Genomic DNA, 16,557 nt, shown 5'->3' with positions numbered 1-16,557 from the left:
TTCCAACCCAAAGCATCTTGTGATTCTCTGAAGAAGCAGCACTACCTACAGAGTTGTTTCAACTGGTCAGAATGGTCTGGGTCTGCTCACTGAAGACAACCAGCCTTCCTTTCTTGAAAGCCAAGTGAGTACATTGTGGTTATTTGGACAGTCAGTACAAAAGATCCAGGAAAACCAAATTATTCTTGTCCTTCCCCTCCCCTCCAGGACCTCTGCCAGGTTCTGTTGATCAGCTGCATTTTGGTGCCTCTTGGAGGCTGGTAGGAAAAGAGGAGACTCAGTGCCATTTTACACTATGAAAATTCCCTGCTGCAAAGGGAAAGTGTTTTTTTTTTTTTTGTTGTGCTTTTTTTTACTGACTATTAAATGAGAAGCAGCCTTGTACCAAAGCAATGTTGGACTGATAACCTGCATCCAGTGGTGGCTGTTCAATGGCGAGAATTTCAGAGGGTTTCCTGTATGGGGATAACCCCAAGGCTTCAATCACAGGGCTGCTTTCAGTTTTCTGATTGGCACCAGCAGCTCAGCAATAACTTCATCCCCAGGTTATGCTTATCCTGGAATGCCAGGCTGTGGATATGTCTTGCTGTGAGAGGAAAACCTCTGGCCATGCACTTCTTTCATTTTTTCTTGGTGTTAAAATGTTTCACTCAAAAGCCATTTGCAGCTTCACTCACTGCTCTGTCTCAACCAAAGCTACAAATACAGATCAGTACAAACTGCCAAAGCAACCTACTGAAACACCTTTGCTGTTACTGTTCTCTTTTGTTATTGTTTTTAAAATATCCTTTAGAGACACTTTGTTTTGTAGAAAGAATGTATAACATAAAAGCCCAAACAAACCCAACCGACTCCAAACCACTTTGCATTGTTAATACAGATTTTAGCAAAGAGAAATCAGACCACTTACTGACAAACCTTCTTTAAGAGAAGAAATTATGGTCAGGGGAGGTTGCCAATAATTCAGGCTCACAATAAATCATTTACACTAAACTGTTGGAGGCAGAGTTAAGGAAGTTGTGGGTTGCCTGGCTGTAGGATGTGTGAAAGAAAACAATGCTGCTTTGATTTGGAAGAGGTATCGGATTATCCCAGATGTAGCTGGAACCATTTCATGTCATTTTGACTGTTGTAAATGTTGCATGACAATCTGAGGCTGCTCTGATGAGATACCCATCTCTGAACTAAGGCAACAGTGAGAACCTGTAACCCCAGCTGAGTGCTGGGGTGAGCCAAGAGCAGCTGATCCCTCAGCTCTGCATGGCCGGGAGCCACGGCCGGGCTCGGAACAATCCCTGGCTTGTGTCTCGTGGGGTGTTTGGCTGGGGATACACCTCACAGAGCAACCCCAGCTCCCCTGAACTCTGCAGGTCACTGTGAGGGCCCTCTCGCTGTTCAGGACAGGGAGGTGTGTTTGGATGTTCCCAGTTCCTCACCCAGCCCCAGGTGCAGCTCCCTGAGCCCTGCCTGCCCCTGCCCCGGGCTGGGTTCCCTCCTCTGCCCCCTCCCCAAAGCACTGCATCCCCCTTTCCTCTCCAGAGCACACTGATGTTTGCAAATGCAACAAAGAAATAACTGATTGGGATTTTTCCCCCCGAGCCTTTTTGAGAAAGGAGTCAGAGGATCTATGAAGTTTGAGAATTCCATTGTTCAGTTTATAGTTAAAAGTCTGCGATCTGTCAGTCAATAATGCCAATAGAAATAAATGCTGCATTCCAGATCCTACTTGCTGTAAACATACATTTTAACTCTAATTCTAAAGTATTAATTTATGCAGAAATAGAAAAGATTGCAAAAATTCATGCAGTGTGGCTGCCATAACAACACTGTAAGAATTACCATATTTCTTGTAGACTGGGCAGACCATCATTTGGGAAGGCCTTGACAGAGAAAAGTCCCTCACAGGCACTGAACCTGTGCAATTAGCTCAGCAAAAGGAGAACTCAGCACTCAACAGAAACCAAGCATGGAAAAATTCAGCTGAGAAGGTGAATGAGCAGATCATATAGACTTGGTTTTCCCCACACCTTTCCCTCATCTTCATAAGCACTAATCCATCTTTCCAACTCCACCAGTTAACCCAATCAAAGGGATGTGAGCTCTCCCTTCCAGCTTTGCCACTCTGGCAGTATTGTCCAACCCAATCCTTTGCATGTCCTGTTTTCTGCATGAATGGTTGTGCTGTTTCCTGAAGGAGGAGCATGAAATTCCATTGCTTTCTGGCAGAACCTAAGCCTGAAGTCAGGGTTGAAATAGTTAATGTGCTACTGAAACTCTGTGATTCTGCCATGAGTAACCAACTTGTGGCAGGTCAGACCAGCACAGGAGGTAACGGTGGAGGTGTTGGCAGGCTCAGGGCAGCAGGTGGGAACTGAACTGTTTGTGCTGAATTCAGAGCAGAGTTTTACTCTGGGTCTGGGGAGATGCGACAAGTGTAGCAGAGCTATTGGTACAATCATGGGACTTACAAAACAAAATCAGAGGAAGAAGTAAAGGTAAAACACCTCTAGCCAATAAATTGAAAGGCAGATAAGGAGACCCCTCCTTTGGCTCAGAAATTAATGAACTGCAGATTGCTGAGAGCCAGGAGAATGTACCAGGGGTGATCCCGTTGTTCCTCTCCAGCAGCACCTGCCCCTGTGCTTCACTCTTACCCTTTTTTATAGCCACTTTTCACATCATTATTTGCTGGCTTCAGTGTCCCTTTCTCCTACACTTTCCTTTATCCATCCCCTTTCCTTTCCTTTCCCTGCAATGACAGTCCATCTCACTTTACTCTCTTCTATCATGTTATAATCTCTTTCATACAGTCCAGATGTATTTCTTTCCCCTCTGTGCCTATTCTGGTTCTTAGTTTCCAGAGCAGTCTACAGGCTATCCACAATATTTTCTAAAAGATTTCAGGTTTTTTAGAGTCCATCATTAAATTTGAATGGAAAGGCAAATTATCAGTTGGTTTTAAAGGCAGCTGCCAAGAGATGAGATGGGTTAACATTTCAAAAAATGTGAGAACCACTGATATAATAAATAATGTGGGTCAGGGATTGTCATCTACTCCATACCCAAAATATAACATGTTGTGGCCCTGCTCCTTGTTGCTTGTGTGTTCGTGTAATGATAGATGATTAATAAGAGGCTGTTCCCATGAATTCCCTACTGATAGCCCCAGGGCTGTGTGCATTTGTTTGCCCTGCTCATCCTCTCTGGGGCACATCGGGCAGGGGAACGTGGGGGACACACGAGCAGGTCCTTTGGGAGCCTCGTAATGTGCTCTACGTTCCTTTTCCCCCTGGGTGAGTCACACTCATCTCCCTGTGACTTGAGAGTTCATCCTGGGATCTCATGCCATGGTTGTGCCTTTATGAGAAGGTGTGGATGATGATCCACCCTAATGGTTTCTGTTGCTGGCTGTGGCAGCATGTTTTATGACGGGTGTGGTACATTCCCATTTTCTCTGTTGTGCCTGTACAGCCCCACCCGTGGCCACTCCCACCCTCCCACTGGGAATCGCCCACAGTAAGCTCTGTAATTACCTTTATTTGATCTGAGGAATGGATTTGGGAATCTTATTTGCACAGTTGTAAGCTGAGTATGTTAAAAAAACAAAAAAAACCCTTTGAATGGCTGATTCACCAGGCAGGGATTTGTTCAGTGGAGAAACAGCAGAGACTCCAAAAACCAAGTTCAGGAGCTGTTTTAACTGAAGGGTTATTTTGGTTTTTCTTTGGAAATGTGAGACTAAATACATGTAGACAGGTAGAATTTCAGCTGTTATCATCTGTTTTGAGTTCTTAGTGTTGGCAGGCAGAGCTGCCCTGAGTTACACTTTTCATTTGGGCAGATTCTGTCAGTTTTACTGAATCAGCTCAAACTACACTTGGTACTTGTTTAATGTGTCTACTCTGGGCTATGCAGTGCAGTTCACACAAACCTCCAGGAAAGACAAGACATTGCATGCAGTCAGTAGCACAGCACTAGTTCAAGCATTTATTTTCTGGGGAAACATTTGAAAAGGAAAAAAAAAACCAAAAAAGGAAAAAAAAACCCAAAACCACCAAAACCCCAACATAAAAACCCACCCAAACCCCAAGACTAAAGCTCCTACTCTGACTTCATAAGATCAAAGGTCTTTCAGCATCCACCTAACAAGGAGCAGCTAATCCAGCTGGCTCAGGGAGGCACAGCTGATGCAGAGTGATGGATTCTGCTGACACTCTTTCCTAGGCATGCATGAGAAATGGTGCATACAAAGCAGGAAAGATGGAGGAACAGGTCATGGAGAATGGTATTTATTCTTCACCTTCCTGTCCCAGCAATAACCTTTCTGCCCATAAAGCCCCAGTGTTGTTCTCTCCTGCAGTGGCCAATGTGGCTCACACGTTAAGGTTAAACTGGGGAAACTGGGCTGGGAGTTTGTTTAGGTGAGCAGGGAGAGCTTTGACAAGATGCTTCATCACAGAGAGGGAAATACACAGGCACTGAAATCCTGAATATACACAGAAAAATCTTTGCACAGGTGAATATTTGGTTAAAAGAGAAAATGAAAAGTAAAAGGGGGTGATCACTTTGCACGAGGAAGGAGGTCACTGGGGTGATCCTGGAGGGTTCTGCTGGGACTTTATGGTGCCTCATGAATTCACAAAAAAAAAGGGAAAACAGGTGAAAAGCACCATGCCAAAATTTACAGATGATGGTGTTTTTCTAAATAGTTATGATGAAGATTAGGTGGGAGGAACAGCAAAAAGACCTTTAACCTTACAGGTAAACCTCAGGAGAAGTGCAAAAACATTGTTTGCCAAAGAAGGGCTGCGAGTCTGATCCCGGGTCCGGAGCAGTTTCCATGTGAGGAGCGAGTAAGTGGCTTTGGGCTGGAAAAGGGTGAGTGGGGGTGCTGAAAGAACTGAGGAGATGTTAAACCACAGGTGGCTCAGACAGGGAGAGCAGCACTGAGGGCCCCCCAGCAGCTTCTGGGGGGGAAGGAGGTTCCAAACTCCCAGATGAGGTGGTTCCTCACCCCGGGAGCAGCTGAGCCGAGCGAGGCCCCACCACGGGGAGCTGTGGGGTAGAAATCCCTGTGCATTCAAGGCATGGCTGGCCAAGTTCATGGAAAGGAAAAGCCCTTGTGGTTTATTGACTGGATGGACGCCAGCTCTGAGATAAGAGATCTGTGACTTGCAAACCGTGTTTGCTCTTCCTGAGCTTTTCCCAGGAATTTGGTCTTGTCCATAGCTGGGAATAGCAGGCTGGGCTCGATGGGCCTTTGCTTTCCCCCAGGAGGGATGTTCTCAGTACCCTGGCACTGCATTGGGCAGTTTTAACACATTAACCCAGAGAATATTTCATGTTTCTATGCCATGGATTCCCTGCAGGGTAAAAGGTGACATATTTCCAGGGGGATACAGTTACCTGCCTGCAGAGGCAAAACACTCTTAGGGAAAAAACAGAGAAACAAATTGCAGGCGAAAAACCAAAAAGGCAAATGCCTGATTATCCCAACATTCTTGTCTCCCTGCTCCCAAAATTACAAAGTCATTCTCACCCCAGCAGCAAGTTGAGAATTTGCTTTTGTACTTTAAAGTATTGTCTTTGGAATTCCCAGAAAAAATGAGAGAGACACACTGAAGATTAATGAGGGACAGTTTGGAGATTAAAGAACCTTGTGGGAAAATATGGCCTGACATTGTTTTGCAAAACGAGTAACACAAACATGGCAAACTTTTTGTGAGGAAAACTGGTGGGAAGAGGATGAAACACAAGACATTTGAAATGAGGAAGACTAAAGGAAAGGGGTGGAGGAAGGAAAAGCAAACCCAGCAAAGTGAACAAAACCCAAGGTCATGAAGGCACCAAACTCCTCAGGAAAGGTTTTGTTTGCTGTCTGTAAGGGTGGGAAAACTTCATGTTTGCTGTTAATATAAGTAAAAAGGAAATTCCCAGGGGAGGGGACAAGATCTGAAAATGAGGGAGAATATGAAACAGGCTCAGCTAAAACCATCTGTATTTATGGTTATGAAATGCAAGAGCAGCGTAAGAGTCTCTAAAAACTGTAAATGAGGCCACACTGTTCCCTCCCCCAATGAACCTTCTCTCCCTTCAGTGCCTTGTCCAAGGCTGGACCTCCCCCTTTCCCTGCCCACATTCCCAGAGCTCTCTCCTCTGCTACACCCACCCATTTTCCCAGTGGCTCGTTTGTTCCTCGAGCATCCTCTCTGTTAGCAGCCAAAGTATCAAGAATAGCTATTGGATTTTTAATTTAATTTAATTCTTCACTGACTTTAACTCTTTTGGGAAAATTCTTGGAGCTTTGTGAAAATTGTTTCTTCTAAAACAAGAGCAAAACAAAGCAGAGTTCCTTTCCCCAGTTCTCTTCACTGCTGGTAGTTTAAAGACATTGTTCAAGCCACTGTGATTTACATTTGAGTTTAGTGCAAAATTTTCCCAGAATAGTGGGACTTGTATAACTAGGATGAATTTTTCAGCCAGGTTCATCCACCCTGTGAAACGTGAGGAGCTTTTATATTAATTTTAATTTTTGCTCAGCAAAACCACTGAGAAGAAAATGCCCAAGTCTGTGATGTGCAGACACCTCTTCAGGTGAACCCTGAACCTCTTCAGGGTTTGAGTCTCAAAAGGATTCCATCAACAGAGTAGCTCAGAAATGCAGACCATTATACAAGTCTTCTCCATGCTTAAATATCTTGACATTTTTAGGAATATCTGAAGAAATAGAGGATCTCAATCAAGAGCTCTGTATGTGTTCAAAATAGATATTTGATTTCCACTGTTTCCTAACAAATTCCAAATTCAATCTTTTCATGTGTCTGTCACTCTACTTCAGTCCAAGCACGTCCACTCTGCTGATAATGGAAACAACAAATGTGCTTTTAATTTTTTCTGTCCCAAATTGTGGTTAATTATCTTAGGGCAAGGTATGAAAAAAAATTAAAACTAGATTAAATAAACCACAAAACCTCGAAAATGCAAAGTTCATACTCTATGAAGAGGAATTGAGTTCTCTTACACAATGAGCACCTCTCACTTACAGCAAGGCCCTGACAACTTGAGAAAACAGAGATTTCTTTCACCACAAACCATGAGGTAAAAACACCCCCGACACAAAGGACAGGAATTTTGCAGAAACAGCAAACACCCCAAAAGTGTGTGTGCAAAACCAGCTTTGCAATAAACAGACTGAATGAACAGTCTCTGCTTCATCGAGGAGGCCTCATGTAAGCAAGAGGACTGAAGTGTGGCCACATCCTCGATGCTGTCACTGAATCCTCCAGGATGAAAATTAGAACAAGAGAAAGGCTAAAATGAATTAGGAACTGTGTAAGTGCTGCATTTCCCCCTCTGCTCCTCTTGCTTTGGACACACACAAGTCTTTGTGCAGCTCGTGAAGCCTCAGAGATCCCCCCTGGCAGACTCAGCCCCTCTAACAGGGACTTTGTCCATTCTCTCCTTAGTGTGAAAAATTAATTCCTTTATTGAAATGAAATTTTAAATTTTTGGGAGCATCTGGCTATAAAGAGGTTGAAACTCTGCTTATTTCTTCTCCTAAAATATTGAATTTCAGTGATACATAAAACATAATTAACTGATCTAAGGGGATTACCACATTAAAGGCTGAGATGTAAAACTGAACCTATTACAAAAGCCATTCTGTTTTCTTATACATAAAAAAGAATGCAAATTAAACTTTTTATAGGTGTTTGTTTCCAACACATAAAGCACAGCTGATAAAGAATATTCATTAAGAGACTAGAAATACAGTTTTCTTATTGCTGACTAGGTCCTCTGACTAGTAATTTCAGGAGAAAAGAAGATAATTGATATTTTAATATATATTTAGATTTTATAAACCCTCACAAATCTGTATCAAGATCAATAATGGCTATGGCTCAACAACTTTCCTCCTCTTACAGACCTCTACAGGCAGTAAAATATTTTCCTTGTTCTGTGTTTTAGTTTTCTCAGACTGACCAAACAAGTACAGGACTAAATTTATAACAGTGTAGGATTTTGGGGACTGGGGGGTGTGATGCAAACCCAGAACACAGAACTGTGGATTCAGTAGGAGCAAAAAGATGTTAACAAGGGAAAGCAGAACCTGAGCCAAGAGCTTGTGGCTTGGAGACTTTGTAGGTGTTTATTCATTAATTCATGAATTAATGGCTTGAAATTAAAGAACACACTTTTATTTTATATTTTTTGCATTCACATATTTATGCCCTCTGATTTAATATTTTTTCCTATCAAACCCAGAATTTTATCTGGACATATATAGATATATGTAATGGCAGTGCCAGTTGTGAGGTGTGAAATGTGTTTTATCGAGGAGATTTGTGCTTGGGATGAGTTTTGTCTGAGTCTGTGTTAAAAGAATTTCTATATGAGAAGTTTTGCCACCTTTGGCTGTTCTTTGCTGGTGAAAAGGCTTCAGTTCCTCCTGGAAGCAAACTCCTGCTTTGCTTCCTTGTCAACTCTTTTTTTGGGCAGAAGCTTCCAAAGGCAGATCCCCCACTTTGGTCTCAGACCTTCTCTCTGGGTTTGGGAGTGTGTGGAGCAGAGCTTTGAGGTGTCTGCTTTTCCCAGCTGTTGGTTCTGATTCATACCAAGATCTGCAGAGCAGAAATAAGGCTGGACAGATTCAGGGTCAGGCTGGGGCTGGGTGGGACTCAGGAGATGGTCTGGCCCAGCTCCATTCAGGTGGAGACAGGAGGGGGCAGCAGGAAAACAGCCAAACCCTCCCATGTGCCTGGATTTTCTGCCAGGGAATTCCAGGCCCTGTGTCTATTCCAAAATCATGCATGTTTGTGTGAGCATTATCATCACTAATGAACCCAGCATCACATCTGACCTGCTCAACCAGAGTACAGGAATTCTTCCTATGGGTTCTCTTATTTGCTTTCTCTGTAGCCTTTCTTTCCTTCTCTCTTTCCAAGCCAAATATTGCCAGTTTTCATTTTCTTATTGTCATCCCTGGCATATCTTACATTTTTTTGAGAAACTTTGTGCTGCTGGAGGGGGGAGAACACAGGAATTGCAATTTTTATGTTATCAAGAGTGCAAATGTTTGCATGGGTGGTTATGAAATAAAGGTGGGAACGTGACTCCTCCAGGTTTCATAGAGCCATGGGCAAGTGTCATAGATCCATCATAGCCTCAGTTTTCAGAATTCCATGATGATAAAATTCGATTATTCATATTGTTGAATTCAAGGAGTGAATACCACGTGGTAGTTTCAGTATTTACAGTTCCCACATTATTATTCTCTATGGAATTTCACTTTGTCATCATTTCTCTTTTTTTTTTAGCTTAATGGTGTCTTTACATGTGGGAAAATATTCTCTTTCTCTATACCTGATCTTTTACTACTTTTGTTGAATATCTTTCTTAAAATGGCCGTTTCTTTGGAGGCTTTCAACAATGAGGAACATCAGCAGTTTAAGCCAAACTTTTCAGCCCCTTTTGCAGTCCTGTTGAGCCTTCCTGCACATTGATGCATGAACCTGTGGAAAAGAGTCTCCTGCAGTGTTTCTGTAGAGTCAGAGAGGCAGCAAAGAGCAGCTGTGAGTGAATTGTGGTCGGTTTTAGCTGTTGGGTTTGTCTGCTGGCCACTCCTGCTGGCCAGGGCATGTCAGACTGAGCTGTAGGGCACTCACCTCTCTGAGGATAGGCAGAAATCTAGGAGGCCTTTACCAGGTTTCTAGTGAGTCTTAACCATTAAATGAAAATTCTATGAGGCAAAGAGCTTTTCCACACCAGCACAAGTATTTTGTGCTGTGTACTGAACTGATATATACCTAGAGACAGTAATTTTCCATAGATTTAAATAATTAGTATTATTCTCAACACATCAGAAGACTGTGTGCAGACTATCCAAAAAAATTACTTTGCATTAATGGCTAATCTTGAAAATGTTGGTCCTGGTATGTAATTTTTCAGTGCTTTGAAAGGTTCTTATAAAAGATGTTGGACAACAGTGTTTGTTGCATGTTACCAAAACAGAATTCAGGTGTCACAAAGCTGACCCCAAATCCATATGGTAGATCAGGTGCTCTATAGACATTCTGCATTTCAAAGAAAAAAGAACCCATCCCACAACTATTCCTGGGTGGAAAAGTAGGGCAAACATTAATTACTGACCTTAAAGCACAATGGAAAACTAACGGGGCAATGCCAAGTCAGAGGATGAGAAATTCTGGGCTATTAATGGTGTTTGCCTCTGATCTCAGCCAGGGAAGAAGAACTGAGCTCTCCCCTCCCAGAGCACAGGGCTGATGTCATCACATTCAGTGGCCCCAATTAATTTCATTCTAGTGAGTTTAGAGAATCAGCTGAAATTCCTGCAGAGCTGCAGGTCTTGGGCTGAGAACCTGCTGAGTGCAGGGGCAGGGACAAGACTGACAGGAGGGAATTACAGTCCCTGTTCTGAAAGTGCCAGGGAATTACAGGGGGCAGATTTAACTTTGATTCCAGGCAAGTACAAAATTAAAAAAACTACCAGACGAAGGGGGAAAAAAGGCAAAAGTACAAGGCATTATGAGTTTGCCAAGAAGGAATTGTCCTGGCAGTGCAGTTTCCCTGGATATGGCCTTGAAAGGGGAGAAGGTGCACAGGTAATTCAGGTGGACATCAGGGAGCCTCCTGTGCTCCTGCCCAGGATGTTCTGCTAAGGAAGCTGAGAAAAGTTATTTGAGACAAAGCTCTGGCAGAGAGGAGATAAAACTGAGTGGGGCAGAGCCTGAGGAGCAGTCAGTGACTGGTACTGCCAGAATGGAGGGTGTTTGCAGGGCTGGTACTACTTGGTATTTTCACTAATGACTTGAGTGACAGTCTGGAGAGGAGCCCTCATCACATTTGGAGACAGCTGAAGATGGGAGGCTTTACCCATGTGTGTAGAGGACAGGATTAATATTCAGAAGGAGTCAGGAAAAACAATCTGAAGAAAGTGCAGTGCAGTTCAGCAATAATGAGTTCAGCATCCAGGCAGGAATAACAAACCCTGCAGACAGACAAGGAGGAGAAGTGACGAGGCAGCAATTCTGCATGGAAAGACCTTGAGGTTTTCATGGGTTGCAGCCTGAGCCTGAACCAACCACATCAGGGCAGAATGGAACAGGAGACAGGCTGGCAAGCAGGAGGTGCTGACAGAAATGTGTTCTGTGAGATTTGTGAAGTTAAATCCTCTTGGTAGAGGTTTGTGGGCTTGGTCACTGCATTTTGAAGAACTGCACTCCAGTTTGGAGTCCATAGAAGAGAAGGCAGAATGGTCAGAGCCCTAGAAATTCTGGCTTATGAAGAAAGATTTACAGAATTAAGGTTATTTAGTCTGGAAGAGAATTTATATTGCAGGACATTCCAGCTTTCCCCCCCTCCCCTCTTCCTTGCTCCCCTTTGCTGCAGCCTGGGAGGACAGTGCCTGGCTGTTTAATTATTCCAGCTGGGAAAATAGTAAATTATTTCCTTCTATGAATTACTTACATTCCTGGGAGAACAGGTTCCTGTCTAATATTTCTGGCATCCTACCATTTGCCCACAGAGGGGAATGTTGCAGGGACCTGTCCTGGCAGGTCTGTTGAACCAGCAGTTGGGAGTTTGCAGGGCAGGGATCCCTGCCCATTGCAGAGCAAAGTCAGGGTAGGTGTGGAAGTTGTGAGCTGACACTGGATGAGCTCCTTTGAGAGGCTCCCACAAACTGGTGAGGCAGCAGTACAGAGGGAAACAAATTGGGTTAAAATGACAGCATGTTTAGCTTCATTACATGACTCTGATGGAACCTCACCCTCTGCTTCACTCATTTCTGAGCTCTTCACCAACAGAAAGATAATAATGCTCTGGATTGCAGGAGCCCAGTCTCGTCCAAACATCTTAAAATGATCTTACATTTATTTACTAAGCCTCAAAAGGCACTGCTGAGATTTGTAAAGGCTACACAGGAATCACTTTACTAACTACAAGTTTAGCAGCTCCCTTCAGTACTGAGAAACACTTAACAGAACACAAAGAATGCAGATTTCATTTGAAAACACAGGGAATTGAGGTAGAAGACATATAATGACCTTATGTGCTGTTATTTTGTTTATATAATGCAAAAAAAGGTAGCCTTGTTGTTCTGTGGACAACTCTGAATTCCTGCATGCTGAAGAAAATAAAGAATAATATATTCTCTCATCATTGTTTGAAATATGAATGGGGCTTGGAGGAAGGTGGGCTAGGGAAGGTGTCCCTGTCCATGGCAGGGGTGGAACAAAATGGTCTTGAAGGTCCCTTTAAAGCCAAACCATTCTCTAATTCCATGGGGGCTCTTTTAGTTACTGTTTGAGGGAAGAGTGGTGGGGTACAGCCCTTGGGAAGGAGGTGTCTGCAAAGAACAGCAAGCTCAGTGCTCTGGGTTACAGTGGGGGGGTCTCAGCTCTCTTGGCATGGTGGGAAAAGCAGTGGCAGAATATTCTGTGTGACCAGGAGACTCAGGGCACAGGTTGGGTTGTACAGGACTTAACTGATTTTAAAGAAAACAACAAAAATACAGGATGTTTGTCTATGGGGTGAGGAGACAGTTGGGAATTAGCAGAGGAGCTGGATGTGATTATGAGGGCATGACTTGGATTTATGTTTGCAATGGGGCAAAAGAGTAAATTATTGCCCTAATCTTATTAAAAGTGGCACAGTGTCTTTGATAAATAGAATTGGCCAAGACTTTGCTTTTGATTTCTAATATATGCAGCATCCTGTTATTAGCACCACATTAGGGTATTGATTCCATAGTGACTCAGAAGGGAGAGCAGCCCCTCACAGCTCTGCTCTGAACCACAGAGCCAGGGCAAGGTTTGGGCTGGAAGGGACCTGAAGGATCACCCAATCCCAACCCCCTCGTTCCAAACACCCTCCACCAGATCAGGCTGTTCATTCTCTCAGGGTTTGCTTGGGATATTCCAGCCTCTCTCAGCCCTGCAGAGCTCTGAGAACTCCCACTCTGCTTCCAAATAACAACAGAGTGAAGGATTGTCTAGGCAAGATGTGGCACTGGTTGGACTCACAGATGTAGGAGAGGAGATTTTATTTGTACCTCTCTCTTAATCTGCATCATCTCCGTAATTAATCTCTTGGTCTTTTGAGCAAATCATTTTGGAGATGCAGGAGAGCAGAGAGGTGTGTTTGACCCAAATTGTAAAGCTCAGGGTGTCTGAGGAACAGCAGAGGTCACAGCCACCACCAGCAGCGATTTTTCAACATTTTCTGAGCTACAGCTTAGGAACACTGAGCTACCAACTCCTGCTCCACCTGTGCCACCTCCAGAGCAACTCTGCTCCTTGCTTTCCAATGGGCACAGTCAGAAAGAGCCACCTCCAAAGCTCCTACAGGAGCCAGGCTGCAATATTTTGTATCTGTAATTATTTGCTTTATAAGCAGGGCAGAGCAATACATGTAAAAATTCCTTATTATACACTTTAGTGCTTTGGGTTGCTGCTTTTAAAGGGATGAATACATAGGGGGTTTCTTAACTTTTATTTTGTTTAGATTTATTTGCAACTTTATGCCTTTTAAAATTTATTGCATGGACTAATGCAGAACTTCTGCCTCCCAACCTACCTGTGGTCACTTTGGGCTGTAACCAAAGGATCACTTTAGTTCTGACACGGATCAATTCTCAAGACTTTTTGCAGGGCTTGGAAATGTCTGTTTCAGATTTTTTGGAGGGCATATCTCTGTCACTCTGTCCTTGGTCATTTAACAGCTTATGAAACCAGGATATAGGAGTGATTTCATGACTGAAAGTAGTTCTGCATGACACCACTTCTTGTGTTAAATCTCTGCAGTTTTGTGGTCAAAAGTATTAGAATATTGTTGTTGTGGTTAATGTTTAGTTTCCAGAGATCCTAAACAATTACGTTTTCTTGTAATTTCTGTTTTTACAACATAGATGCTCAAAAAGGACACAATGAACTTTCTGAGGTTTTTCAGTGTGTCTTTGTCATGGCCCCCTTCAAAAACTGTGTCTGAGCTGGGAGCTGTTCTGAAAAAGAGAAGGTGTTGTTACGAGGGATGACCAGAAGGACGTTGCTCCGTGTGGATGAAGGTTCCCTCTCTACACTTTCCTCTTCCAGGTCAGTGTTTCCAGTAACAGCAAGAGCCTTCATGTATTCCAGCAGTGCTGGGGTCACACTCCCACAGCAGTTCATGGATATTTCCAGAGGATTTGGCTGATTCCTGTCTCAGTGACTGGCACGTGGCTCTGGGAATACCCAGGAACTCAGGGATGTTGTACCAGTCTCTGTGCTCATGTACAAGGCAGTCCTTTCTCACACTGCACTTTAACACTGGAGGTGAGTGTGGGTGCCCAGATTACCAGCATGTAGTCCCTTATTTCATTTACATTGATTTGCTTCTACTCATGTCCATCTCCTCTCACCAGGATAGAGGATAAACCACCTGTTTTATTTGTGTATTTTCTTGGCTGTGTATATCATACAGGGTATCACCTGGCTGGCAACAAACTGCACAATCCTTTACTCCCTAGCAAATATATTCTCTAGATCTTTAATATTTCTGGGGGGGTTATGCTCAGTTATTAACAGAATATATACATTTCCAGCATAAAACTCATCCAATTCAACATAGCTGGTATAGTATTCAAATCAGAAACATACGATGTGGATAAACCAAACTGACACATTTATAGAATAAAATCTAATTGTCCAAGATTTAATCTGCTATCCAGTAAGGCAGGAGGGTGAAGAGGTGAATGACAAGATGGTTGATATTTATAGGTTTGTTAATTATTGTGTTTGTAACACAAACAGCTCCATTCTTGCTGGAAATCTGACAGTGAAACTAAGGAGTGAAAAGAAAGTGAAGTATTTCCTGTGCACATAAAGAAATAAGAAGCAAGTTTCTATTCTTAGTGCTCAAATTCAGTCATTCCTGCAGTTAACACATCCTTGCCTCTCTCTGGAGATCATTCAGTCACCTTTCTGTATAGGACTAAGTCTAAACAAAAGTTTCACCTACTGCTACAAAACAGGAGGCAAAAGCACCAGATTTAAAAGAGAGGTCAGAGTGAAAGCAAGTTTGGTTTCAAACTGCAGAACTTCCCAAGGTTTGGATTCTCCATTGGAAAAGTATGAAATAAATCTATTAAGAATTGGTGAGACATGAGATTTCCTCTTTTATTTTAGAAATGTTCCTCAGTTTGTCTTTCTGTTATTTAATTCCCCTGGTTGGTTTGGATTCTTTTTTTCCCAGGTGACAGTAAACTCTTCCAGCTTTCCTTACAACTATGGAACAGAAAGGAGCTTGGACTAAGCTGATCGACACCCGAGACCAGAAGAGCCGCTTTTTTTCCTTTGGGAAATCACCTACAATCCTGATGTCTCCCAGTACCAAAGGATCTATGAACTTACCTCGAGTTTCTTGGCTCCTTCTCCTGCTCCTCCGCACTTGTGGCTGATAAACACTTGGAGGAGCTGCCGAGGAACGGGATGGAGGTGCTGACCTTCCCTTCCCTCAGCCTCAAGTTCTTCAAAGTCAGCCTCGGGGACTCCACATTAAATAGATGAGCCCGGGCAGGAGAGCTCTGCTCCCCCTTCCGTTTGGCGTTCACGGCTCACTTCTCCAAAGCTGTCTGGAGCTGTCAGAGGTTTCCTCTTACCTTTCTACCGAAGCAAAACGCGTGTTGCTGCTCCAGGACAGGATTAGGTCATTCAAAGAGCCCTGAGAGAGCGGAGGCTCCGCGCTCCGGAGGCTCCAGAGGCTGGAGAGATCTGATCTTACATCAGGTGAGAGAAGGCAGCTGGCTGGGCAAGCCAATAATTATGATATCAGCTCTTGTTCGCCCCAGGCAGTCCTGCATTTAATAAGAATACAAATATGACTAAGCTGCATTTTTTTTCCTTGTTCGCTTGGTAATTCTTCAGAGAAGTTGGGCAGGTATTGAGCTCTAACTGTCTGGAGAGAGAGCGCTCCCTCTCCACCTCTCTGTGTTCCTTTTGATTTAAAATACCCGTCTGTTACTGTGTTTTGCAAAACTATTATCCACCTGTGGTTATTAAAAACACTCTTTCCTGGCATGGAGTTTGCCAGAATATCAGAAAGTGTTCACCGACCAGAAAGAGGCACCTTTCTTGCATTTGTTCAGTCTGAACTCTCAGCGTGGAAAGGAGCTGTGGCTCCACATTGGAATGTCAAAACATCTTACCCTGTTTAACTGTCAGAGGAACACAACAAGACACAAGACAATATTCCTTCTCAAAACCAGAGTGCCTTTGCACAGCCATAAAAACAGGACCAGATAGGGGAAATGGGTCTGTGTGGGCATGTGTGTGCACATATATTTCTGTGAAGAGGATTTTTGTGTGCAGATCTGAGGGATGAACAGGAGTTTAGAGCTGCACTTGTAGGAATATGTTTTTCTGCTGCCCTTACCTGGCTTTGTGCACACTCTCCAGTCCCCCCCACAAACCTGATCACACCTACTGTAATAATACTCACCTACCTCATAGGGTGTTGTGAGGATTAATTAATGTTTGTAAAGTGCTTTGAAGATGAAAAGCC

General features: G+C 43.4%; 1 protein-coding gene across 3 annotated transcripts in view; it reads right to left on the bottom strand.

Annotated features, from left to right (window-relative positions):
• FOXN1 (forkhead box N1) overlaps positions 1–15,760 on the bottom strand; it is a 35,823-nt gene extending 20,063 nt beyond the window's left edge. For 2 of the 3 annotated variants that reach the window (XM_071574898.1, XM_071574900.1), the window contains exon 1: positions 15,408–15,760. The gene's annotated coding sequence lies outside the window, so the exon portion shown is untranslated. The remainder of the gene's footprint in view (positions 1–15,407) is intronic. The other variant, XM_071574899.1, reaches the window with a different exon arrangement.
• Between the last annotated feature and the right edge of the window lie 797 nt (positions 15,761–16,557).

This window comes from Pithys albifrons, chromosome 21 (assembly GCF_047495875.1).
Source record: "Pithys albifrons albifrons isolate INPA30051 chromosome 21, PitAlb_v1, whole genome shotgun sequence".
Lineage (NCBI taxonomy): Eukaryota > Metazoa > Chordata > Aves > Passeriformes > Thamnophilidae > Pithys > Pithys albifrons.
Note: the sequence above shows the minus strand (reverse complement) of the source record. Positions and strands in the feature narration are given on the sequence as shown.